The sequence below is a fragment of the Lipotes vexillifer genome, unplaced genomic scaffold, assembly GCF_000442215.2.
Source record: "Lipotes vexillifer unplaced genomic scaffold, Lipotes_vexillifer_v1.1 scaffold505, whole genome shotgun sequence".
In the NCBI taxonomy this organism is placed as follows: domain Eukaryota; kingdom Metazoa; phylum Chordata; class Mammalia; order Artiodactyla; family Lipotidae; genus Lipotes; species Lipotes vexillifer.
Genome location: NW_006785581.1, coordinates 3495951 through 3522529, shown reverse-complemented (window position 1 = coordinate 3522529; position 26579 = coordinate 3495951). Strand labels below are relative to the sequence as shown.

The 26579-nt window shown below is 36.4% G+C and overlaps 1 protein-coding gene across 3 annotated transcripts in view; it reads right to left on the bottom strand.

The window, feature by feature from the left end:
* The window catches only part of GAS2 (growth arrest specific 2), a 123252-nt gene that overhangs the window by 27794 nt on the left and 68879 nt on the right, over window positions 1-26579 (bottom strand). The gene's annotated exons all lie outside the window — the stretch shown is intronic.

Below are 26579 nucleotides of genomic sequence, written 5' to 3'. Positions count from 1 at the left end.
TCCTGCTGATTTTACACTTTTGGACTTTGTATTACACTGTATTACCTCAAGGAGTTTACTCACACATTTTTGGCTAAAAGCACAGACCAGCATTGTGATTTGATTTCCATTAAGGTTACAAATGAAAATCTATGAGTTGCTAAAGGGTTACAAATCTCTTCCTGTAGCAACAAAAGCACTATAAATCCACAAGAGCTTTTCCCTCTGAGGGAGAAAAATTACAAAAGAGAAATGATAGATGGGGCTTGCTAGAAATTTTAATTAAAGGTATGAGTGAAAAATTCTGAATCAGGCCAGTGGCAGCTGCACTCAGACATGACCTGCTACAACAACAGAGGCGGGGACATGTGTCAGGAAATAGATATCCTGTGAGAACAGCCATAATACCCTTGAATTTCATTTCATATGGCTCTCCATAAAGTCTAGCTCTGAAAGGCCTTGTGCGAGACCTCCCTAGCTCAGAGAATAAGTCAGAATACAAAGAAATCGGCTCTTGGTTGCTTAGTGAAACCGGAGTGTAGACCACAGCATGTCTTTAGTGTGTGTGTGTGTGTGTGTGTGTGTGTGTGTGTGTGTGTGCTGTCCCTTGTTTGTCAAAGGACAGTATGCCCTGCCACCGTGCACTGCCTGCTGCACACACAGGTTTTGACATGCTTTGGGGGACAGGAAGAAGAACTTGAACTTAATTCCACATGAACGTGGTTCCATCTCGACTCCATCACGTATAAATTGCCCGACTCTGGTCTGTTAATTTCTCAGGTTCTCATCTATAAGTCTCACTAGCCTTGAGGGCTATTTGTTATAAGGTCAAATGCCCTTAATTCAAAGTGCTTGGTAAATAGTCAAGCATTAAATAAATATAAGATGCTGTGACTATTTTTTCCTTTATTTCTAAATCACACTTACTCTCCTTTACCATACTTACTGAAAGTTAAAGACTTCTATTGGCTGATTGAATTTAATTTTGACTTTAAGTTAGAATCAGACTGCTTACAAGTCAATACATTTCATGAGAAAAGCATGCTATTCCTTATTACAACCATCCTCATCGTTAGTCTCCTGTATGGATTCCCCCAAAATAACAAAGCAAAAACAAAAAACACTGTTCAAAAGAACAGATCATTTTAGTAACAGTAATAAGTAACTCTTATGCCTTTAATTTTTGTTACAAATTATAGAACCAAAGCCTTAAATCCAAGGGCACAGGATGATGTGCTAAGTGGTCATTCAGATATGCCTGATCTCTGTGATGTGTACCCTGACCTCCTGGGAAAGACATGGTGGATCCCTAGACGCTCGTATTTTCCTCCAGAGCGGTAGAAATCTTAGTTGGGCACACAGCTGACTAGAATAAAGGCTACTTTCCTAGTCTCCCATGCAGGTAGATATGGCCACATATCTAAGTTATAGCCAATGAGATGTAAGCAGAACAATCAAGTGAATCAGGAACTTTCCTTAAGTGTCCCTTCTTCATCCTTCCCTCCATGTTTCTGCCTGGGACACAGAGTCACCCTGGACCATGTGTTTGAGACCCACCACTAGTGATGGTAGAGTGTTGAGCTGGAGCAACCGAGTCTCTGAGAACTTTTGAGGAGCAGAGTCATGAAACCAGCGCTGGACTTTCATGATGGAGAAATAAACATCTATATTCTTTAAGTCACTGCTGTTTTGCTTGTTTCTGTCACTCACAGCCAACTTATGATGTTACTTTTCCACAGCTTTGTTTCCAGAGTCCCTCAACTTTCAAAAATCCTGCGCTATGCCTTAATATTTGTTTATTTTAGTGCAATACATCTGACAAATATTTATAAGGCAACTTCCATACGCAAGACCAAGTACTGGAGAGTATGTTGTACTGAGAGAATCAGTGAGAAACTCCAACACAAGTCACACCCCTAAGACCCTTAATAGTGAAAGAAGTTATAGGGTGCTTAGGATCAGTACCTCTTAACAGAGAAACCTAATCTATCAGGGGCCCAATGTGAGGAAGGATGGTTTGTTGGAGGATGAAACATTAGGAGTGACAACTAAAAAATGAGATGTTAGGCAATGGGCAGTAAGTGGAGGTGCATTCCAGGAAAAGGAACAGTATTTCCAAAGGCCTTTGAGCAGGAAACAACATAGTGTGTTGAAAGAGAAGTCAATATAGTTAGAGCAGAACAAGGGAGACACCAGATTAAGCGTAGAGGGAGTCAAGGTCGAAAACCTCTCACTCTATTCCTTTTTGTCTCTCTGTCACCTTCTAAACTATGAGAATGGACCGAACAATGAAAAAAAATGACTACAGTTCATAAAGAACAAAATTCTAGGGCCTGATTTTTAGAATTTTCTTGTGGGTGAGGAGATGATAGAATGTAAACCCACACCAATCAAAGTATTTCCTGATTCTAGTGTTTGATTTTTTTCCGCAAAAGGAAAAACACTGAAGTAAGCACAGATAACACTTAATGGGGTCATTGTTTTGCCCTAGTTTATATAAGAATGAACAGACCAAACTGAAACATGCAAGTCATCCCTCAACAGAACACTGTTTGTTTCCCTCTGTTTCCAGTCCTTCTCATTTGCAAAAATAAACAAACAAATGGAACTCTCTTCTTTGACAGAAGCTGGCCTCTCAGAATTTTTTGTTTCCTACGTAAGAAAATATTAATGCATTTCACTGAACCAATGTGTGCATACATCCTTTTCTCCAGGGTACTGAGAAGAGTTGGGGAAAGCCTATTAAAAGGATTAAAATGATCCATGGAGCACACTAGGGGGCAGGTATCCCTTTTAAATCTGCTGTAATGTCCACCCACAGACTAACAGCCAACCACTACCATTGTAGATAGCGCTCCTAGAGTGGACCCATTTTCCCAGAATTGTTCAAATATAAGGTAAAAAATTTGCTACCCTGCTTCTCAAATAAGCCAAGCTTTGCTCTTGTTCCTCCTGTCACCTCTAAACTGTTTTCCCTGAATTCCTCAAGCCTGGCTCCTTCTCAACATCTAAGTCTCACTTCCGATATCACCTCCTAGGAGAGGTCATCCCTTAGAGCTTTTCCTAAAATAACCCCTCCTGCTTTATGTTACATCACACGTTTCCTTCTAACATTTACCAACCCCCAAATTGCCTTGTTATATGTGCTTACTTAAAATGCATCTGTCTCTTCTAGAAAGTTACTCCTTAAAAGGCAGTGACCTAGCCTTACTCACTACTCTATTTTCAGGAGGTAGAGAAGACTTTGTAGAGTATCTGGTGAATGAATGAAACAATGGTCAGTCCTTTAAAATGAATATTATCATAATTCTCATTACAGATAACTCACAAAGATTTGAAATAACTTGATCAAGGTTATATAGCAAGTTGATGGCAGAATCACTTGACCTCAGGGACTCTTTTCAGCTATCAATGTTTCTTCTCTTAAGTTTTTCGGGAAAAAAATAATGTATCTTAAGAAAATCTTCATTTTCAAAATTCTAGTCTCTTCTATGCCTTTTCCCTCTATTCTATTAATATCCAATCAAATCTACTTTCAAACTACTATTTACATTGTCTATCCTTTTTCTTTCTACTCTCTCTGCCACCATTTTAATTAATAGTCATATCCTATGAACAATTGGAATAGCCTCCTAATTAGTTGCAATTGCCTTTAGTTTCTTTCTGCTCTTGTCTGTAATTCTATATATGTCTCTCCCAGATTAATTGCCTTGAACTTCAATTTTATCATGCTATTGATCAGCATCTCCAGTTGTTGTCTGTTGCCATCAGGTTAAAATGTAAATTTTTTGGCTTACATTCAAGGCCCGTCACAGCTGCCCCCAACATACCTTTCTCACATTATCCTCTCCTTAAACTCTCTACATGATCTCCAGCTAAACTGGCCCACTCACTATTCAAACATCTCTTGAGTTCTTCCTATTCTTCAACCACACTTACCCTATTATTCTCCAAAAAAATGCCTTGCCACATTCAAATTGGATTTATTTCTCAAGACGCTGGAGAATTTCCACCTTCTCTTGGAAAGTTCTCCAGATAACTCCAATATACATGGATCCACCTGTCTCTAAATTCATCAGTACCTAGAACAGTGCCCAGCTCATTGTAGGTATGCAGCAAATTTTTGTCCAGTGAATTACTGAATCTGTGGTTGAAATCATGCTCTGTCTTATGGCAGCTTTTATTTTGTCTTATTTTATTTTACCTGTATGATTAAACCTTGAGTCCCTTTCCAACTGGGTCTTTGAGATATGAGGCCATGATTCCTATTCATCTCTTTACACACAAGAAGTAATGCCTCTTGTCTAACAAATTACTCCAGATGCTTTAACCAAGTGAGCCAAATGTCACATTGTATTACTGATAAACGTACACTCTCTGATTTGTTTTATGGCTCAGGATTTAACAACTACTACACATAAAACAACTGACCATACAGATCTTATCAGAGAGGCACTTGAGATTCAAAGTATACCTCTCCTTTTTCTTCCGTGAGTATTTTACCATCATTGATACATTATGAAAGCAAATTGTCAATCTGAGCCATTTCTTGTTGGAATTCTAGCTGCATTCTTTTTTTTTAACTTTTCTGATCCTCATGAAATGATAACCCACAGTTATGGTGTGCCAACAATGTAAGGACACCAAAATAGGTACCCAGGATAGAAACTAGTATAAAACAGGGTCCATACACTTCTGGACAGCACACACAAAAGGCAGCATATACAAAAGACATACTGACCAATATCACTTCTTCTCAATACTATGTGAGTATCGTCAGTTAATAAATGTCATGGAAATTCAAAGGAAGTATGAATTAATGAAGGCTGGGGCATTACAAGAAGATACCTGAAACTCTCTTCAACAACAGTGCAGTTATTTTTGAGTCCATGTACATGTCAACCTGCTCTATACGGTCCCTACCTCCTATAAATATGTAATCTGCAATTTAACTTTAATACCTTCACGTATGTTTTTAAGGGAAAGAAAAGTAGATGATAGTGACAACTTGCTCTTTAATCACTTGGACATTGATTTAACGCAATCACAAAGAGGTCTTGCATCCACTGTGGCCAAAGCAGCTACACCCCATATCTCTCTTCCACATTATCCTATTCTGTTCCATTTCTTACTAGTACATGAGAACAGCTAATTTATTTATTGACCTACGTCAGGGGCCACCAAAATATAGCCCATAAAACAAATATGACCCTCATTCTCCTTTTATAAATAAAACTTTATTGGAACACAGTCATGCTTACTCATTACATATTGCCTAAGGCTGCACTTTGTGCTAACACAACAGGGTTGAGTAGTTGTGACAGAAACCGTATGGCCCACAAAGCCTAAAATATTTATATCTGGCTTTTTCCTATCTTACCCTTGGCCTATGAATCTCTTGTCTGTCTCCTCACTCTCAGAACTTGAAAAGAGACTTTTTTGTTTACTGCTTTGACCATGACATTTGTACCTGGGACATAATAGATGCTTCATTCCTGTTGCTGACCACTCTTGGGGACTTAACAGGAGGAGTGTAAATTGTGTTAACATGGACCCAAAGCTCTGAACTCAGCTGCACATCTGGAATCACTGCTTTCTGGGTATATATGTAATAAACTCATGTAAAGAAATTTGTAAATGGCCAAAGAATACTCTGGGGAGGATTCCTGGCCCAAGAAACAGCTTTATAGAAAATGTCTTGGACTCACTGCTGGGCTTACTGGGAGCAGAGCACTGTATTTTTTATAGCCCTGCTATGCTAAACAAAACATGTACTAAATCACCAGGCTGACCTGGAGCTGAGAATCTGGGTAACATTTGGAGAATAAGAGTTTAGGGTAACACGTTTCTAAAAACTTGTTGATAGGAGCACCAGCCTGTGCCTTTTAATTAATTTATTTGACTCTTGTCAATTGATACTACCCAGAGGTTTTAAGAAACACACACACACACACACACACACACACACACACACACACCAGTTGTAAAATATAAAAACACCACTTCCCATCATTCTCTTCTAGTTTCTAGGGGTAACTTACAATTTTATTCTATGCAACATTCTCACCAAAGAAACTCCTCATTAACAAGTGGAAACTCTGACCTATTGAAACCCAGCCAATTCCTCTATGCGAGGCAGATGTGTCAGAACAAGTCAACACCAACATGTCGATTTTTTGCTATTCTGTTTAAGGGACAAAGATGAACGTAACAGTGTCTCAACGTTGAATAACCTATACACCAAGATAGAGAGCCTTGCCCAGTAGATCATAATATGTATTATATCTGGAAGTTTTATCAGATAGGTCTCCAGGTTGAGCTGCCCCTATCATGACCCATACACTCCTCAAGGCTATATGGGTGGCTGGCATTCCTCCAATTTTACACCATTTCAATCCATTCTCCACACTACAGCCTTAGCAATTTAAAATGTAGTCTACTCACATCTCTCCCCTTCAAAAAATTCTTATCTCCACACTGCCTTCAGGAGCTAAAGCTCTCATAATACAATATTACGTACATAATACATAATACTCATGAACTCATGGTTCATGAGTTAGCTCTGTGCGTCTGCCTGCCTGTCTCCCCTTTGCTACAAGCCTCTCTCCACCCCCTCCCTCCCTTGCCCTCTGCTCTGAAGGCTGCACTTCTAAGAGCTTTGATAAAGTCTCATTCTATCTCTGGCCCCCATTCCTCCCTTTCTATCTTTTTCCCTATCCCTTTTTCTCTGGCTCTTCTGAGCCTTTGTGCATGCTGTTTCTTTTCTGATCCTGATTGAAACACTCTCCTTTCTACTCTTTTTTGGCTAACCTAGACTTATTATTTGAGTCTCATTTCAGACTATTCTTTCTCCTGATAGCTCTTCCTGATTCCTGAAGTCCACATTAATAGAAAAACCCCACGATAGGTAACACTTTATTTGGAATTCCACCCCCAAATCTAACCCCCAAAAATGTTTTACTTGAAAGATTAATGAAAGGTAGAGCTCTAACTTAACTGTGATGTCTCCCCCAACATGATCTAAATTCTTCAAATCAATGTACTAAGTACAGCTTTAAGTACTCTCCCAGCTCTCCCAAGCAATTTAACTATGCATCTCTTGGATAAATCTTTAAATGCTTTGCTATTAAAAACAAACAAACAAACACAGGGATTGTTCTATTAAAATATGGAAAAAGTGCTCTGTTTAAAATGACACACTAGGGGCTTCCCTGGTGGCGCAGTGCTTGAGAGTCCGCCTGCCGATGCAGGAGACGCGGGTTCGTGCCCCGTTTCGGGAAGATCCCACATGCCGCGGAGCGGCTGGGCCCGTGAGCCATGGCCACTGAGCCTGCGCGTCCGGAGCCTGTGCTCCGCAAATGGGAGAGGCCACAACAGTGAGAGGCCCGCATAACGCAAGGAAAAAAAAAAAAAAAAAATGACACACTAAATGTATTCTAATCAAGGACATAAGACTTGTTTTGAAAGCCTTTCACTTTAAGGAAATCAAAGACAGAACACGGATGAAGGCAAGCCACTTGTAATAAAAAGCTCCAATGCCTAGTAATATGAGAAAACACCTGTTATTCTGGAGACATACTTGTAACAGAGTAAGTAGGCTTGCAGATAACAATACGAAGTTGCATGTAAAATAAAAATGGAGTGTGAATGTGTTTAACTGGACACGTCTGGGCAGCAAACACTGGGTGGAGGCATTTTAAATACATCAACAGCTCCCTCACTAGCCTCTGGTTATGTGGACATTGCTGTAATCTAAGTGGTTAAAATGATGCTTGCCACCTTTTTGATAACCTGCTGTGGGTAGAGGGTCAAAAAGTGGTATCTTGGGAGTGAAGAAAATTGATCTCAGAAGTGCCAACAACAGTAGGCAGAAGAGGTAATCTTGCTTCAGAGAGAACCAAACAAGTCCCAAAGCAGGCACCCAACTCTAGGCCTATACAGACCTGGGAGATCCGAAGCTGGTGTAGATTTCAGAAACTAAGGTTGAGGTGTGGCATTGGGTATAAGGAGCAAAGATGACTAGAGCATAAGTCCCACCTGTGGAAAGGGGTTTGAACGAGAAAGGGAGAACTGAAAACTGGGAACAGAATTGAGTGATGAGACTCGGGAATGAAGATAGCTTGGCAAGCCTCCCTGGCAAAAGTTGGAGGGGCCACAGGGCTGAGATTCCTGCAGGGAATAGTGTGAGAGCAAAGTGAGACAACAAAGTGAGACAACAATAGTGTGACAGCAGCAGACTGCAGCCTCCAGGAGGAGGAAGGACTAGCGGCTTGGCCTCAGCTGGCCTCTAGGTATTTCAGTCTGCAGGTCCAATGTACAGCAAAGCTTTCTAAACTGGGCTCGTCACAGCCTAGGAAGCTCTAACTGTTCTTCCAGAACCTCCTGTGTTCACGGGTGAAAGGAGAGGTAACTCCCAAGAGGGGCTGTACCCACCAAATGATAAAGCTCAGCTCCAAACTCTTGCTTTGGGCATCATAGGGTCTCTGAGAAATGCCTCCAGGAAGCAAGTCTGATTTTAGTGCATTTCACTTCAATTAAGACAATGTCCCTGTTGTCATTCTATGTCTGTATTTGAAAGAAAACCAAGAGACCAGAATAGGGATCCCACCCCCAAAACTTAGCAAAGTATGCTCTCTTCCTCTACTCATCTTCTTAGGGGAAAGAGGGAAGGTAAAGAAAAGGAGAGAAGAGAATTCTGCACTGTTTTTAGCCTTCCCAAAGGAGACGTTAACTGCCTGCAAAAGAACTAGCCTGCCAGCTCCATTGCAAATCGCCCCTATAAAATCCACGACGCCTACTGAAATCATACCAACTTCAAATATGTTCTATAGAGATCCACCCTAAAATGTGAAGCAGTGTGATGAGGGCTATCAGATAACTACATTCCTGACTTTCTAGTTCAATACCCATGCCCTTTTAAAAGACGTGTATGAAAAATTTTTTAAAAAAAGAGAAAAGCAAAGAGAGGTGTGGCAATTTTAAGTCGTGAAAAGAACACAGACATTCATGTTCTCTGAACAAAGAAAACCTGTCAGGCAACATCTTCCTCTTTAACCAAGTGACATCTGAAAAGTCAAAAGGGAAACTTCACACCCAGCTAGGAAGAGTGGTTCAGTCAATTTTGGTGATAGATGAGGGTCAAGGCTGTCGTGGTCAGATCAGAGCAACGGATTTAGGTTTCACATTCATTTAGCAGTAAGTTGCTTCGCAGGTTATTATGCAACGACTTTCAACAGGTCCAAGGAAAGTTCTGTGTGGTGTTTTTCTGCCACCCAACACAGTCACATGCTCTGTTGTTCTATAACATTTTCAGGTTCAGTGAGGAGATTTTAGAAGTGGTTCTAAGGGAACTCATCTCCTTCTCCTGCTTGTTACTGATGTGGATAACCGGTTAAGATATACTTCATTGTCAGAACTATCAGTAGCGTGTGACCAATTATTTATATAATTGAGCATGATCTTTACAAGGAAACACAGCTTACAGAGGAACTATATCCTTGAAATTTCTAAAAGTTCTTTGCACATGCCTCATACTCGTGCATTTGGTGAATGAGTGCAGAAATAAATTACGGCTAAGTAGATGCATTCAACACTTTTTCTGAAATCTAAACTAGTTCTCATAAGGTAGTTTCAAGATATATTCATCCTGTTTAAAGAAGAATTGACAAAATGGATCTTTTCTAACAGTTATTTGTTTATGTGAGATAGACAAGACTTACTCAAGTAAGCTATTCTTTCTAGATCATAATTATTGATACTTAAAAACTAAACATGAGCTAATATTTCTGTCTACACTGAAAACCTCAGGGCCTCAAATTCGAGTCCTATCCCATTCCTATCCCCTGTAACTTTTCTTATACTGAAGTAATAAATCACACGTGTTACTTAAAGTACTACTGATGTATCTGGAGGTTAGATATGGTGTCAGGAGCAGAAATTTGACAAAGGTCCATGGGGTTCCATGTGTTAAACCACACATGGCAATTTGTGCTATGGGAGTAGAATGAAATTATAATTTCAGAATTAAATATTCTAAAATTATATGGTGTTTCATTTTTATTCCACAGTGTATTATTTTAAATATTTTAAAGTAAAGGCTTAAATGATATTGCATACAGAAGCTAAACTCAGGTTTATACTTTCAAATAATTTAAATAATAAGCTCAACGGAGGAACACACTGGAGTATGGGAATTACACTAAGAAAAGACAAAAATTACTAGGTTACTGCCTGCCACCTATCCACAATAAGCTCCAGATTGCCATTTTTACAAACTACTACAGGAACACCAAAGGAGAAGCAGCATTTTAATACCTCACTGGAAAAAAAAAAAAAGGAATAAAAAACTGGTAAAAGATTCACTTTTGGATGCCCAACTTCCCTCATTTGATGGGAGGCCAAGGCTCCACAGTGAAAGCAAAGTGGAGAGGTTTTCCCCTAAGTTTTTAAATTACTAAATCATTACTTAAATTATCTAAGTAATTACCTTAAACGTCTGCTTTGCTTTGGCTGTGGAGACATAGTCACAACCATGAAGACCCTACTGAAACAAGAAGATATGAAGTTCATAAAATGTTCTCCGTCTCCACTGCAGAAAGGAACACGAACGTTACCTGAAAATGCAAACTGTGATCTTTTGTGATGAGATTAAAGAAAACCTTTACTTTCAAGTTATAATGACTATTCCTATATTTCTTCATATCCTATAGTCAAGGGAAATTTTATTGGCTAATTATCTACATTAAGTGATAACTAAAGCATACATAGTCAGAATTGTAGACTGTGTTAGTCATTCACATTTAAAAACACAAATGTTTAGAACTATCCATTTTCTGGGGTCCTTTGGTCTCTTGTTCTTTTCTGAGTTCTTACTATAACAATAAGAGATACATGTAAGGAAATAATTTTTCCCCAAAAATAAACATCAAGTCTGTGTCTCGATTCCACAAGTGAAATATACCAGGCTCTAGAAAATGTTTCATGAAACTGTAGAGAAAATTGTTAAGTAAATGAAGTGTTTATTTTCTGTATGAAACTTCCTTTTTTAGGGGAATATCCTGCCATCTTGATCTTACTTCCCCACTTACTTGGCCTATTGCTTTTATTCAAGGTCTTACCATTGTATTTTCACTCAGAAAATTGTGACACGTGTGTACACTACCACTTCCTTCTGTTGTAATTAAAAAGCTATTTATGCAGTGTTCTAATCTCACAATGGTCACATACTCACAGCGAGATGCCTAGTTTATCTGAAAGGTCATTGGTTGAAAGTCCTTCAGTCAGAATTGAAGGACAGGTCCCAGATTCTCAGCTTAAGCGTCAGGGTTCCAAAGTAAAGTTATCCTTGGGAAACATTCATTTCCCTTCCCATGATTAGATAGTATTATGGCTATAACTTATTATTCAAGGCTATCTTCCATTTTATCCTTAGAGTATTTCATCTTTACCTTTCCTCTAGCTGATATATATAATTGTGTTATCCACCAGTTCTATGGATGCTGTACATGAAGAAAGACCTTACTCAATCCTTGGTGCCAGGATGTCAGTTTAAAAACCCAGGCTTCTTTGGAATTCTTTCAGTGCTCATTGGAGGATTTCTCTTTGTTATAAGATGTTGAGTAAATACAGGAGATAGATGAGCTTTCCAAGGTTGGATATGAGACACACTCCGCTCTTGGCTTCTGAGAACACTTTTGGCTCCTTGTCATGTTGGTTGTAGATTGTTAGGGAACTTAGAAGAAGGTAGAAAGACATTTTGTAAACATCACCATGGGAGAGGGATTTTTTGACATATACATTTTGGTCCAAAGTTCCTCTCTGTGCAAGGCTGAAGCCTACCTTAGCCTTAGGTAGACAGGCTAATAAAACTCCTAAGGTTCTGTGTGCCATATGACTTTCCATAACTTTTCTATTAGCCCAGGCCTTCTAAAGACCATGATTATCTAAAGAGTCCTAGACCAGGTAACATTATCATGGCTAACACACTGGTGGATGATGACAAATTAATGTGTTACTATTTGTCTGGGTGTTGCAGTTAGGGAATGGGATCCTTGGAGACGTTATGCCTAATGCCAAAGTTAGAAGTGAATTTGAAATCCCAGGTCTTCCCTTTACCTGCCTTCAAATGAGGCCTCAGAGAGACTACCCAATCATCTCTGCCCCCCATGTTCTATGAGGCTGGATTTCAAGAAAAATACGACAAGTGACCATGTTTAGAGTAAAAGTTAAAGACTGTTAACTAAGGTGTCAGTTTCTGTGAAAATGAACCCCCCCCAAAATTATAGAGTTAGTTTAAAAAATAGAGAGAGAATGAGAAAGCCCTTTACAGGGTGATAGCTCAAATAATTATAATTTTTCCATGGAGTTTATAGTGCCCTAAAATGTAGCTGTATTACAAGCTAGGTTATAAAACCTCTGGACTAGAGAGAAGGCATTTCTCCATAATAGCCAAGAGCTTTGGAAGAACAAGCTGTGAGTCTAGTGCAGGAGAATTAGAAGTTGGCAAGAGAAGCTAGTATGTAAAAGGAAACGAATATAAGAGAAAGCTGCAGCTAAGAGAAGAGGGATTTCTTGCTGATGTTCTTTTTAGAGAAACAGGGCAAATATCTCTAAATAACTCACTGTGATTTAAAATTATTTTGGTAACATCAGGATTTTCATTATAGTAAAGCAAACTGAGTATATATCCTATTGAGTACATATCGTAAGGCCAATATTAAACCCAAATTCCTATACCTTGTTCCTCCCAAAATCTACACAAAGATTTCCTCAGGATCTTAGTATGCTTCTAACAAGATGGCAGGAAATGGCAGAATATATCCTAAACAACATACAACCAAGCTTCAGATGAAAATGTTAATACTAATAAGAGAGGAACACACCATTCCAGTGAATGAAAAGTTGACGTGAATCAGTAAGATTCCTGAAATAAAAGTCTTGGCAGTTAGGTGGTGAAGGCACCTGCGGGGTCCAGAACCAAGATTCCATGTTTTTACTGAGGAACTGAAATTCAAAATGTCAAGTATTAGAAGAGAAAGACAAAGCAAAAAGGTCTAACATGACTAAGTCTGCAGAAATTTAACTCATTGATTTTATGAAAAAGATACCACTAAATAAGTGAGCTCTAATTTATTATAGTCAATGTTGTAATGACAAAATTGCTATCATGCTTGACTACATTCAGTACAAACTCAAGATGGCCACAGTTGCAAAGTATGTTTCTTAATGAATCTGGCTGCATCCTGTTTATGCAACTTGAGCCCTTGGAAGGATTACATACAATTTATAATGACAGACATTTCACAGGTTTGTTCTCTGGCTGCTAGAAGACTCATCAATAATTCAAGAACACAATACCCTTTGTGTATAATTGTTCCATTTCTTTCCCTTTTGCAAAAAATCATTCAGATTTCAATCATTAAACAATTATTCACATTTATACCAGCATAGAACATGTAAACCAAGAAATGTTCTTGTTGGGAAGACTACAAAAGGAAGAAAGAAAGATCTTATAAACTTTATAATTTCATATTATTATGTAACACAAGGCAAATGATTCTTAAATCAAAAACATAAGGAACAACAAAGGGTTTTCATTTATGCTAAAATTTATAAAAATTAAAACTTCAAAGGGAAATTTTATTGTGTGACATTTTAAATATATGGAATTTAGTATATAAAAATTATAATATGATTTAATCCTGGATCAACCACTTACTAGCTGGATTACCTTGGGAAAGTTGTTAAATCTCTATTATCTGCAGTTTCCTCATCAATAAGATATGTAGATTAACAATCACACTGAGTTTTTTAAAGAGTAGTGATAAAAAAATGACATAATGTATAAGTAAGTGTACTTTACAAACCATATAAAAGTAAGAAATACTCTAGCCTCCATCAAGTAACATGATAAGGAAAAAATGTTATTTAAAAATTACTCAAAACTTATTTTTAGGAAACTTGCTTCAAAAGCATTAATTGCCATGCCAAAAATTTTCAGTTCATACTTCGTCATAAGTCTAATCTAGTCCCTTTAATAAAAATATTAAAAGGTACAAAAGGCAATTTCACCTCCCTACTCCACCATAGTATGTTCAGAAAATCCTTTCATATATAATCAAATTAAGGGGATTTAATCTTAATAACATAAAAGCAAACTGGAAATGGAAATATATAATTGCAGTAAATTGAGAATATTCCTTAGTTTGTTCATTCATCAAATAAATTGTTGCTTTGGGAAGACTTTTCAAGTATGGTCAATATATGAAAAAAAAATCAATAACTATGTTGAACAATGTGAAAGCTATCCTGGTTTTTCTGAATTGTTTGGTGGTGGTGGGGGGGTTGCTATTGTTTTATAAGACTGTTTCCTGGGTACTCTCTTCTGTCTCTCTAACAGGGACTGGCTATTAAACTCCATGTTTTACCAAACCACACCAGCAAAGGAATAAGCAAATTAGGATCTGCACATTAAGTACAGGTCAATCATTAGTGGATGTTGAAACGCTGAACAGCAATACTCACAACACCACATGCCAAATGACTAGATAGTCTGAAATAGAATGAATAGCATACAGTTAAGATCATGGGCTCTGAAATCAGATATATTGAATTCAAAGAAAGGTTTTGACTCCTACAGCTGCGTGACGTTTGGCAAGTAATTAACTTCCTAATACTGGTTTCCTTATTGTTAAAATGGAGATAATAATTGCACCTATCTCAAAGAGTTGTGAGGGCTAAATAAAAGAATCCAAGGAAAGTACTTAGAAAAGCACCTGACACACAGAAACAATCCATGAGTGTTAAAATCGTATATGTAAAGATGTAGACAAAATAAAAGATTAATTTTTCTCACAAACTTCTTGATAAGGAATTCAAATCTCTGGCACAGAAAAATCAACTTGAGATCTCTTTTAAAATAAAAAATGCCAAATCATTGGACCTATTTAACTCTCTAAATTGTGCTTTTTCACTACACACACGTGCATGTATACATATACACACATACATGCATATATCACTATATAAGATGTATACAAATGCAAGCTTCCCTGGTGGCGCAGTGGTTGTGAGTCCGCCTACCGATGCAGGCGCCGCGGGTTCGTGCGTTCGTTCCCAGCTCCCGCAGAATCACACATGCCGCCGAGCGGCTGGGCCCATGAGCCAATGGCCACTCAGCCTGCGTTTCCGGGGCCTGCGCTCCAAGGCGGGAGAGGCCACAACAGTGGGAGGCCCGCGTGCCGCAAAAAAAAAAAAAAACACATGCCGCCGAGCGGCTGGGCCCATGAGCCAATGGCCACTCAGCCTGCGTTTCCGGGGCCTGCGCTCCAAGGCGGGAGAGGCCACAACAGTGGGAGGCCCGCGTGCCGCAAAAAAAAAAAAAAGATGTATATATATATGTGCAACCAATTTATCTTAATGTCAGGAAGGGTATAGCAATGCAGAAATTGGGAATGCAGATCATAGGACCTGTGCATTTCCTGAATGAAGTTGTTTAATTTTTCAATGCTTCTGTAAGTTTAAATAATTTTGATTTGTGGCTAGTGAAAAAAAATTGTCCATTTATTCCAGATGCAGTGTACTGGCAAAAGAAAATGATTCAAGGTGGAATAGAGTCACACATGTATTGTACAACTTAAAGGTATGCTAAACCTTGCAAATTCAGTTGGAGATGAATAAGAATGCTTATCAGTTCAGGTAAAAGGAAGACACAAAATTTAAAAAATCTACTCATTGCTAAGTGGCTAATAATGGTAAATTCTTAGGGAAAAAGGACTTTTGGTTTTGAGCTCTCATTTATTTATTGTTCTTCACACTTGATGTACTTCCTAACAATTCAATGGGGAGAGAATAAGTGAATTCCCTAACTTAAATAGAAATATGGAAAATGGCCCAGATACACTACTCTTTCCATTCTTGTAAGAAATATCAAATTGCATTTTTTCTTGCTTTCAAATTTGGTGTCAAATGTAGTGTTGGGTGTAATCTTAGACAAAGTCTAGTATAAAGTTTAAAGGTTTTCATTCTCAAGGAATAAATCTCAGAAAGGCAACATCCCATCAGCTGATTTTTTTTTTACAGCGGTGGTTTGATCACTTTGTTTATTTTGCATTCATCCAAGATATATGCCTTTCTCCGAAAGAAGAGGTTAAGAAGACATTAACATTTGCAAAGTCCTTTGAGAGACGTGTTACCAAAGTGTAAATTATATCCTATTAGACCAGCCTTATTGAACATGAATAAATTACAAAGAAATGAGTGTCTTTAATAGAGCAAAGATATTATTAAAAAGAAATCTGAATTTAAAGAGTGAATATATTTAAAATTTTGAATATGCTTGCTTTTCCTGAATTAGTGTTCAGTTTTGAGGCAGTTGGGCAAAGAAAGGTACTAAGTCTAGAAATATTCATGTGCTAGTGACAGCCATGTTTCTCTCATCATGGATTAGAACACTATAAATGTTTTGAGATTTTACATATATCAGAGGCAAACACAGCCATATTTTTTCCTAGAAATTAATATAAGCCATTAGATAGTTCTGAAATCATAATCACTGCTCCCATAAATTGCTAAATTAGATGAAATATTTATATCCTTGTTATTCAAAAAAAGTGAATTTTCAACATTCAACTGCTGAGTAATGGCTGTTTGTGCAATGTTTCCACTAAGATAAATGAAAGTTTTACTCCTTGCTACTAGTTTAAAACTCCTTTGCATTTTTACACAAGAGCCCATTTTTCCTTACCAGGAAAGGTATGCAATTTGAACCATGCTACTCTTTATTCACAGTAAATCAATATGTGTCATAAGAGCAGAAAAGAAAGTAACATTACTCGCTATCATTGGACCTTCCCTTAGAGCAAGTCCTAGAAGGCATTGCCAGGTTGGGTTGCTATAGCAACAGAGCTCTGGTACCTCTCTTGCTTGGCTTGTTATAGTGAGTTGATTTCTACCACACAGATATAACCCAGAAGAATTTTTATGGTAAAGAAGAAATTACAAAGAATCAACAGCAATGTGTGTGACTTTTCCATTGATCTGTGATGATTTAATTCAGAACTAGTATAATGACTCTATAACATTTCAAAGCCCTTTGCTGACTTCCAATTAAATTATTCATTGCCTTTTCTTTAGGCTTCTTAAGTAGTCAGATTTCTTAAAATGTGAAGGAAAAAAGAATACCCAGACCCTTTAGAGTGTTAGCATGAAACCTGATATGGCTTTAACCAACTATGAAAATCTGCTATTAAAATGTCTTGAAATAATATTAATCAACCTAAAAGTATCAACAATTAATAAGAAGACTCAAGAAGACTATACTGGCAATATAAAAAATTATCTTTTGACTTCTTCTAAAAAGATATCGAGACAGAAAATAATATATCTTATTTTCTTATATAGGCCATATAAGCCATTTTGAAGAGTGTCTGACATACATGTAAACACCTAATAAATATTGTTATAATTTTATTACTATCCCAAAACAGTCAAGCAAACAAATTATATTCCTTTCCTTACATTACATAGCACTACTGATTATGCAATTGTAATGCCCTTTGTATTCTGAATATACGTAAAGTAAAAATGATATAAGGAATACACTACTATACAGCTGAGCCTTAAACATATTGTAAAAAGTTGCAAGTCCTTCTTAGAGGAATAACTAACCTTGTGAATAAAAATCTGCATTAATGGACATTCCATAGGGAAGCTGCTTGGAATGGAGTGTGTTATGGGTTTGGGAGACAGGGCCTAGATTTTGTGTATCATACTATTTACTTGAGACCTTAACCTAAGTCTTTGTCTTTTTACCTGTAACAAAAGGATAAAAACATTTTCCCAGCTAAGTGGTAGAGGATTCAGTGAGACAATGTATATAAAGCACCTGTTACAATGCCTGGCACAAATGATACTTTTAAAATTTTAGCTGCCTTTCCTTTAAAGTTTTCCAGTCATTTCCTTGAATCATAATTTCCAAATGGAACTTATAGGTAAAACCGAGTATAAATTCAGTATTTCTTAGAAGTACTTTGATATACATGGATTTTAATTCTGGAAAATGTAGAAAACTTTCATTTCCATATAATTCTATGTTACAAATTATTTTTTAATTGATTTCATTGATAATGTCTTTCCCAAAGTATGTTTTCATGACCCCCTAGCCCAGGATAATGCACTGGGGAAAAAAAAAAAAAAGGTGGCAGAGGGACCATTTCTACAGTCAGATACATTTGGAAAATGCTACACAATACATCTCATTCTAGTGATTAATAGATCACATTAGTATATTCAATCCTCCAAGAAATCCCAGATAAATAAATCAGTATTGCTTAGTGGTAAAGAGTGTAAATTCAGGGGTTAGGCTTTTGAACCTCACTTTCATCACTTATTCCCTTATAACCTGGGAAGTTACTTAACCTCTATGTTTCTCGGCTGTAAAATGGGAATGGCAACAGTGCTTCCCACACTGCAATGAGAGGTTAAAGTAAGATATATCACACCTGCTCAGACAGAGGCTGAGTCAATTATCAATAATAAGAGTTATTAAAGAAGCCTGTTTAAACCCATTACTATGACCCTTCTTCTTTATGAATTATATTTTTGAACATCTTCTGGAACTATAATTCCTTGGAACACGCTTTGAACAATGCTAAAATTAGGGTAGTGGTAAATTGTAATTAAGTAAAAAATTATTCATCATATTAGTGCCCAAAGCAAGTAGCACCAAAAAAGTCAGCTACTTCACAACATGTGACCCCACTGGCTTGCTCTCATGCTTCCACTATCAGAACACTAGAGCAACTGTGTTAAGTGTAAAGATCTTACCCCCATGGACGTTCTACTCATTAGAGCCATTTACACCCATTTCATGCATTATCACAGATCAGTTTATTGCATAATATTAGATTATTTGCATGTCACTAAAAATTGAGCCTTAAAGGAAAGAGATATCAAATGATTAAAGCCTTAATGACTAGCAGAGAGAAAACTAAGCATATGGCTTACTCACGGGGTCTGCAAAGAGAAGGGACATTATTAAGATGTTTACACATTTCCTAGTGCTAACGGAAAACAACTTGAGTGAGTTTTCAAAATGGAGAAATAAAATAGTACAGAACAATAAGGAAAGGTAAGAGGTTCATCCCAGGAAAAATATGGTACAAGTTCACAACAAAATGCAAAGCCCTCCCTGGTCTAGACAACACCATGGCTCCAATGAACTTCCTTACCCTTGTACAGAAGATTGGAAGCTTAGGCAAAGGACCAGAAAAATGAGCAGTCAGCTGATTAATCTGACACCTTTTAGAAATCCTTTTATTTATTCTCACATTTGCAACTGTATCAGGTTGCTGACTTCTCTTCTTTTAAAGAGTTCTTATTTTTCATCATCAGAAATAAATGCAAAACAGAAAAAAAATAACTCACTCATAATTTAATGACCTCTGAAAATTAAAAACCATTTTCAATTATTCCTGTTCACTTCAAGTCTTAATCATAATTATACATCATTTCTACACGGGTATTTTTATATGTAAACACAATTTCAAAGTCTGGGTTTTTTTCCACTTAACATTATATCTTCAGTTTTTTTCTCACAATGATACAGAGAAGTCTTCAAAACGATCATTCCTAGTACCTGAATGGTTATATTCTTCCATGATCAAACATGCAAGTGATTTCCAATTGTGCTGTTATATTGATACAACAAATCTCTTCCTTCATATAGTTAGTTCTTTCTTTTAGATTAGTGGTTTCAAACTTTAGTATGCACCAGAATCACCTAGAAGGCTTGTTGAAGCACAGGTGTCTGGACCTGGAGCTTCTGATTCAATAGGTCTGAGGTGAGGCCCAGGAATTTGCATTTCTAACAAGTTCCCAGGTTTTTCTGGGAACCACTTTAAAAAATTACTGTTAGATTATTTACATGGAATATTATCATTGTTGCATTGGGGTTGACAAATCAAATAGTATAGACATTTTCATGGCATCTAACACATATTTCTGAAAACCTTCCTACAAGCTTATTCAGCTTTATATTGTCAAGTGACTTCTCAATACTTGAAGCCCGGGTAGATACCAACTAACTGAATGAACAAAAGAACAAAGGAAAATTCTTACTTCTCTCCTCCTCAAAATCATAACATTAGGCTGAGATTCATCTATTTACATTTCAAAGATACACAGCATGGCTAAATAATAATATCTAAATCTCTGTTACTACAGACATCAGCAAGGAGGTTTTATCATCACTCAAAAGTCAGTGAAAAATAGCTGTTATATTTAAACCTTGGAAGAGAGTAAATCTGTATCTGTACCACACAGTTAGAAATTAGCTGCATTTAGCTTTGTCCACCAGATAGTTCAAAAGCAGTGTTGTTCATTGCAACGTGCAGGGCAAAAATCTGGCTATGAGAAATTGTGTTTGATAAACTAGAAACAAGAGAATTCCCACTTTAGCAGGGGATTATTAACATATTTGCTTAAAAGGCCACTGTCAGAAACCTTGGAGGTTTCCCCTTGTACTAAATGATTCTTTATATTATATATAATATATATAATATATTCTTTATTTTGAGATTACGCCTTCACCTTTAAATGGAGACCTGTGCATATAAACAAACATGTCTACATGAGAATATAGATGCATCTACATAAGTAACATTAGATAGCCATGTATGCAAAGTATCTATTCATACATTGGTTTCTAGAAACCCACAGACAAAACATATGCTTAGCAAAGATATCTGCAGAAATGTCTTCTGCATACTTTCTCTGTAATCTGCACACATTCTTAATTTTTTCATTCTTTTGTGTGGTTATTGTGTTGATTTGAATGCATAATGAGAAAATGTGTTCATATATATGATAACCATAAAACCATACATAAGTCAAGTCATTGGGTGTTGTCAACAAACTTTGGAATTTGGTTAGACATAAAATTGTTAACTCTGGCTCACGTTAAGAAGAGTAAATCAGGAGTAATTGTGTTAGTTATTAAGATGAACTGCTTGGAAAGTCAGAGAAAGCACCAGCAGAAGTGGTTCTTTCTAAATCAATACATGCAGAATTGGGATGAATGAAAAATATGTTCTGGAAAAAGGGCCACATTCCTAACTTTGAATATATGTTATTGCTGAGAACCTGATGGCTTTCCAAACTGAGATGGTGGCAGCTATTCTGCTAATAGATGTGTCCTCTATTAGACAAGGCAAGTGTATCCCTCAGGGCTAAGTAAGCAAACTGGGCTCCAGTTGCATTACTTGACCAGGTAACTTTAAACTTGTAATAAATTCATGGATTTTCTTGGCAGCATTGGCTTTCTCAAGAGGACAAAGTCAGAATGTCTTTGTAAAATATTTAATTCATGGTCATAAATTATGTACAAAAATCAGTAGAAGCAGTTTTTATGTTCAAATTTTAAAAACTTATCTAGGAATAATTTTAGATTTACAGAAGAGTTGCTGGGATAGTATAGAGGCTTCTTGTTATACTCCTTACCCCTAATGTGAACATTTTACATAAACACGAAACATTTGTTAAGAAACCAACATTGGTAATTACTATTAACGAAACTCTAGACTTTATTAGGATTACACTAGTTTTTCCACTAGTGTCGTTTTTCTTTTCCAGGATCCACTTTGGGATACACCATGTCTAATTAGCCTCTAGTCTATGACGGTTCCTTGTCTTTCCTTGTTTTTCATAACCTTGACAGTTTTGAGGAGTACTGGTCAGGTGTCTTGTAGAATGTCCCTCAATTTGGGTTAGTCTTAATGTTTTCCTCATGTTTGGACTAGGGTTATGGATTTTTAGGAAGAAAACCAAGAGGTGAGTGGTTCTTATCAAATCATATCGGTAGTTGACTGCTATCAACTTGATGTTGTATAAACTCTAGACATTCGGTTAAGGTAGGGTCTGTTAGTTTCCTCCACTGTAAAGCTACTGTTTTCCCTTTCCATGCTTTTGTTCTTTGGAAACCAGTCACCAAGTCCAGTCTGTGGGAGGCAAGATTATATTCCGCCTCCTGGGAGGGGGGTGTATCTATTGTAGTACTTGAAATTCTTGTCACCATCCGCCCCTCCCCACACCCGTGTATTATTCAGTTATTTGTGTCAGTATGGATTCGTGCCTATTTCTTTTGTACTGTGAGTAATATTTACAAATTGTTCCAGCTTGGCCTTTGGGAGTTACGTCAGGTTGACTCTGTGTGTCTTTGACCTGCACCATCCTTTTGACTTCTGAGCATCTCCATCCTTTCTGGTAAGAAAGTAGGAAAGTTGCTTCAGGCTCATCTTATATATTCCCAGACCCAGCCCTAGAATCAGCCTCTTTTCAAAGGTTCCTTTTATTGAAGAATGGTTTACAGTGGAACTTAGAAACCAAGATCTGGACACTGGATAGCTTGTTTCTACTGGGATATCACTGCTTCTGGACCCTCCCAGCAAACAGAGCTAGAAAATATGTGTATATTAACCCATGTACATGTACATATCTGTAATTATGTGTATATATATTAAGCTGAAGATAAGTTTGTACTGTCTTCACTTGAATTCTGTACAACAGGGCATATATTTAAGCTTTAAGGATGGTATTTTCCTTATCCACAGAATAAATTAAAAAACAAAATCACCCCCTAAAAAACTAGCTTTTAGCAGCTGTTTGCAAGACATATATTGATATTTTAAAATAATAAAACTATTGCCTTCAAATAAAAAAAAAAAAAAAGAGACTTATTAATAGAATCATGTATTTATGACTTTCTAAGGGATAGTGTTTTCCATGTCAGTGTTTTTTGGTGATTGTGCTCTATTTTATTTTTTTAAACAGTAAGCAATTTATTATAATATTAAAAATAAACCTGCCATACAAATCAGGCTTTGCATTCCTAGGTATTTACCCAACAGAAATTAAAGCTTATGTCCATACAAAGATTTATACATAAATGCTCATAGCAGCTCTATTTGTAATAATCTCTAACTGGAAACAACCCAAATGTCTTATTGATATAAGTGAATGAATGGACACATTTTAGTGTATCCATATAATGGAGTGCTACTTAGCAATAACAATAAATTATTAACACAGGCAACAACATTGATGAATCTTAAAATAATTATGCTGAGTGAAAAAAGCCAGAAAATAGAGTGTATACTTTATATATATATAAACCTTGGTAAAATGCAAACTAGTGTGTTCTCTTTAACTAAAAGTAAGTCAACATTCTTAATAGCTTGAAAGGAACCTAAATTGTTTTTTTGCATGGATAGGTTCATTATGACCACAGGAAGACATGGCTGCTCTCAGGACGGACAGAAAACTAGGAGACAGATGCTAAGGTACCATATATATTTCATTTTATGAAATAATGTGCATAAATGTATCCACTTACTATGTACTATGTCGTAAATATGACTATATTTGGAAGCCTTAGCAAAGAGGACAAAGTTTAAAATACTCCAGTGTTAAAAATGCAAATTTAAGAAACCCAGAACAACAATGCAGATACCAAGAGGCAATCATTCCCCTAGTGTGTCTGAGAATTTGACCAAAGGCACTCTCTACTTAATTCGGGTGTTCAAAGAAACTTAAAGTTAAGATATTAGCGGCAGCAACCATCTATCATTTGAAAATCAATACCTCTGAGTTGTTTTGACTAATAACTGCCAGTTCCTTATAATGTGTTAGTGCAGAATGACAATCAATTAAATATAGCCCCTGCCACAAATCCAAAAGTACTGGCCAAAGTGTGCACACATCAATGAGACATTTCTAGTTCATCCATTCAGTGCAGAGAAAAAAATAGGGAAAAATATGTGTTGAAAGGTGCATATGGCCTGCCTGTGAAATTTCAATTCCTGAACTCCAGGGAATGAGAGGTAAAAAGTCTCTAGGGATAGCCAGATACAAGAAAAGTTTTGGTAGAATCCCTTTACTCCATCAGGGTAGAAATGGACCCCTGACAAACCAAAAGATAAGAATTGAAATGAAAATATATTAATGGATATTTTCCTTTTTTGACAAGTAGTTTCTTTTGCAATTTAGGCAGTAATAGATTCTTTCTTTTTTAAAAATTAAGATTTAAAAAAAATGGGTCAGTTTTAAAATGAAATCTGTAAAAAATAGTACAAATTAAAAAAAAATTTTTTTTATTGTGGTAAAAGTCACATAATATAAAACATACTAGTTTAACCATATGTAACTGTGCAGTTCAGTGGCACTAAGTACATAAAAAAATTAAATATAAAATAAAATAAAATAAAATAAAAAAGAAAAGCTGATGGGGCCTGAACTAAGGCTGTGGCTTTGGAGAAGAGGTAATTAGAATGGCTGCTTCACTCAAAACTGATGAGGTTACAAGAAGGTAGGAGGGTTTAAAAAAAGAACCAAAGGAGAACAATAAAAGAAAGTGTTGTTATTCCACAGGCAAGGTCATGCTCCTCTGAGATCTTTAGTCCTTTGTTGGGGGAAATGACTGAATGGGCCCTTTGGTTACACAAATGTAAAATAAAGGTATGGTCTCTCCACCAAATGGGGAAGTTTCCACCAAAAAAAGAAAAAAAAAAAAGTACAAATTATATGTGGATGGAGCAAAATGAGAAAAAGTGAATGACTAAAATTCACTAAAACACTATTTTAAAACATCTATCACAGCAACATGATGCTATAACTTGCTGGGCCAATCAGTGAATAACCACCTTACAGTCAGTTCTCTTACTGCAGGCTCTCCTGGGACTATAGAAGCATGAAACTGCACATTATGTTCTACTGTGGTAACTGATATTAAATTCAAATGCTATCACTAATGAATTTGATGCAATTTTCTTCAGTAAACTGAGTCTCAATTCCTTTAGAAACAATACATGCATAGATTTCACCAAAAGGAAACTATTTACTGAAAAGAAAAATGGAACATCAAAAAATATTTTAAATGTTAAATATGATACACTTATGTTATTCACAAATATAGACATCAAATTCTTTGAGAGTTGACTAAATATGGAAGACCAGATACAAATAAATGTATGTAATATATATTTTTGCCTAAAGATATTAGGTTACATTAGAGGGAAAAACATCTAATTTATTAATCATGTGTTTTGTCAACACTTCCATTATAAAAAAGAATAATTGTTTAAATAAATAAAAGCCTATGTTTTGATTCTAAGCTCCAGGGCTTAATAGTCTCAAGAAGCCTGAGCTTCAGTTGAGAAAGGCCAACTTAGTAAAATTTAAACACATCTGTGGAGGTACTACTAAATCACCATTTATTAATGTGTTAAAGCAAAAGCAGGCTGGTTGGCTAAAATAAACATGTTATCCTTGTAACAAAAAACAATAAGTGATGACTGGGCCAACTGTCTACTCTAGGGAGGTCATTCTCCTAAACTGGTTCTCAAGCCCCTAATAATAACATATCATTATATCCCTTTCATTGCCTTTCCAAAGCAAAATAGCAACTATTACCTGAACATTTTTGTTAGATCAATAAACACTGACCTAATGTTAGATTAAAATACAAAATGATTGACATTATTTTTGAAGGCTAATTATAATTAAACTTTTCTTTAAATTACATCTTGTAGAGCCTTAAAAAATTGTCGTACAAATAACTTTCAGTCAAAAGTGGTCATTAAAAAGAAAACTTTACACTGGAAAAAATTTCTACTGGGTCATCACTGATTTGAGTATGTTAAGAATGTTCATTGATTGTATTAGACGTACACATCCAAATTATTCAGCTCTACAAAATAAAATAAAAAGGAAAATATTTTAACTTATTCAAATGACAAGACAATATAGCTTCTCGGAATCATAACCTCTATTCTTTAGGAAATGACTAAAAATAAGATAGAAGGACTCATACTTATTAATTGCAGATTTCTAGTAGTATATCAGTGCTTTATTTTTCACTTTCTTATTTTTGAAAAGAAGAATTCTTGGTCTCAGGAAAAGCAGCAAATGTATTTTGAGAGATTAAATTCTCTTGATTATTAACAAAACAGATCACAGCCTGAAATGTTACTTTATTGAGCCAATAATTACAGTCAAGGATTGTTCATGACATCTAGTCAGATTTTTCATTAGGATGATTGTAAAATGGATAGAGGCCACCAAATCATTCACTGGCACAGGCCCATGTTTCTTTATTCTAACCCAGGAAACCAGTCAAAAAATGGCAGTCATCATTTACCCGGGCCGTTGTAACGAGTTTTGACTGTCCTCACTCTGGTTTACAACCCAAACTTTTTGAAAAGTCATGTTCAAATAATTTGAACGTTATCAGGACCTATAGGTTAATCATTTCCCAAACTTGAGATATGGAAAGCCAGGGCAAAATACTGTTTTTATTACCCACTGAGGTAGATTTTCTTCCTTTGAAACTAAATGCATAGACAAAAAAGGAATTTGTTTTCTCTTCTTTTCCTCATTCTATTCGATTTCTATGACCTGTGTGGGGTATACGTTTGTGTACACATAAAAAAAGATAAAGTTCTATTTATTTAGCTGTCAGTGATAATTATGTATGATAATAAAAAAATTGTCATACCTCATGTCTTCAAATCCAATCGTAAGCACCATAAGGGAAGTTCCTGCTGCGT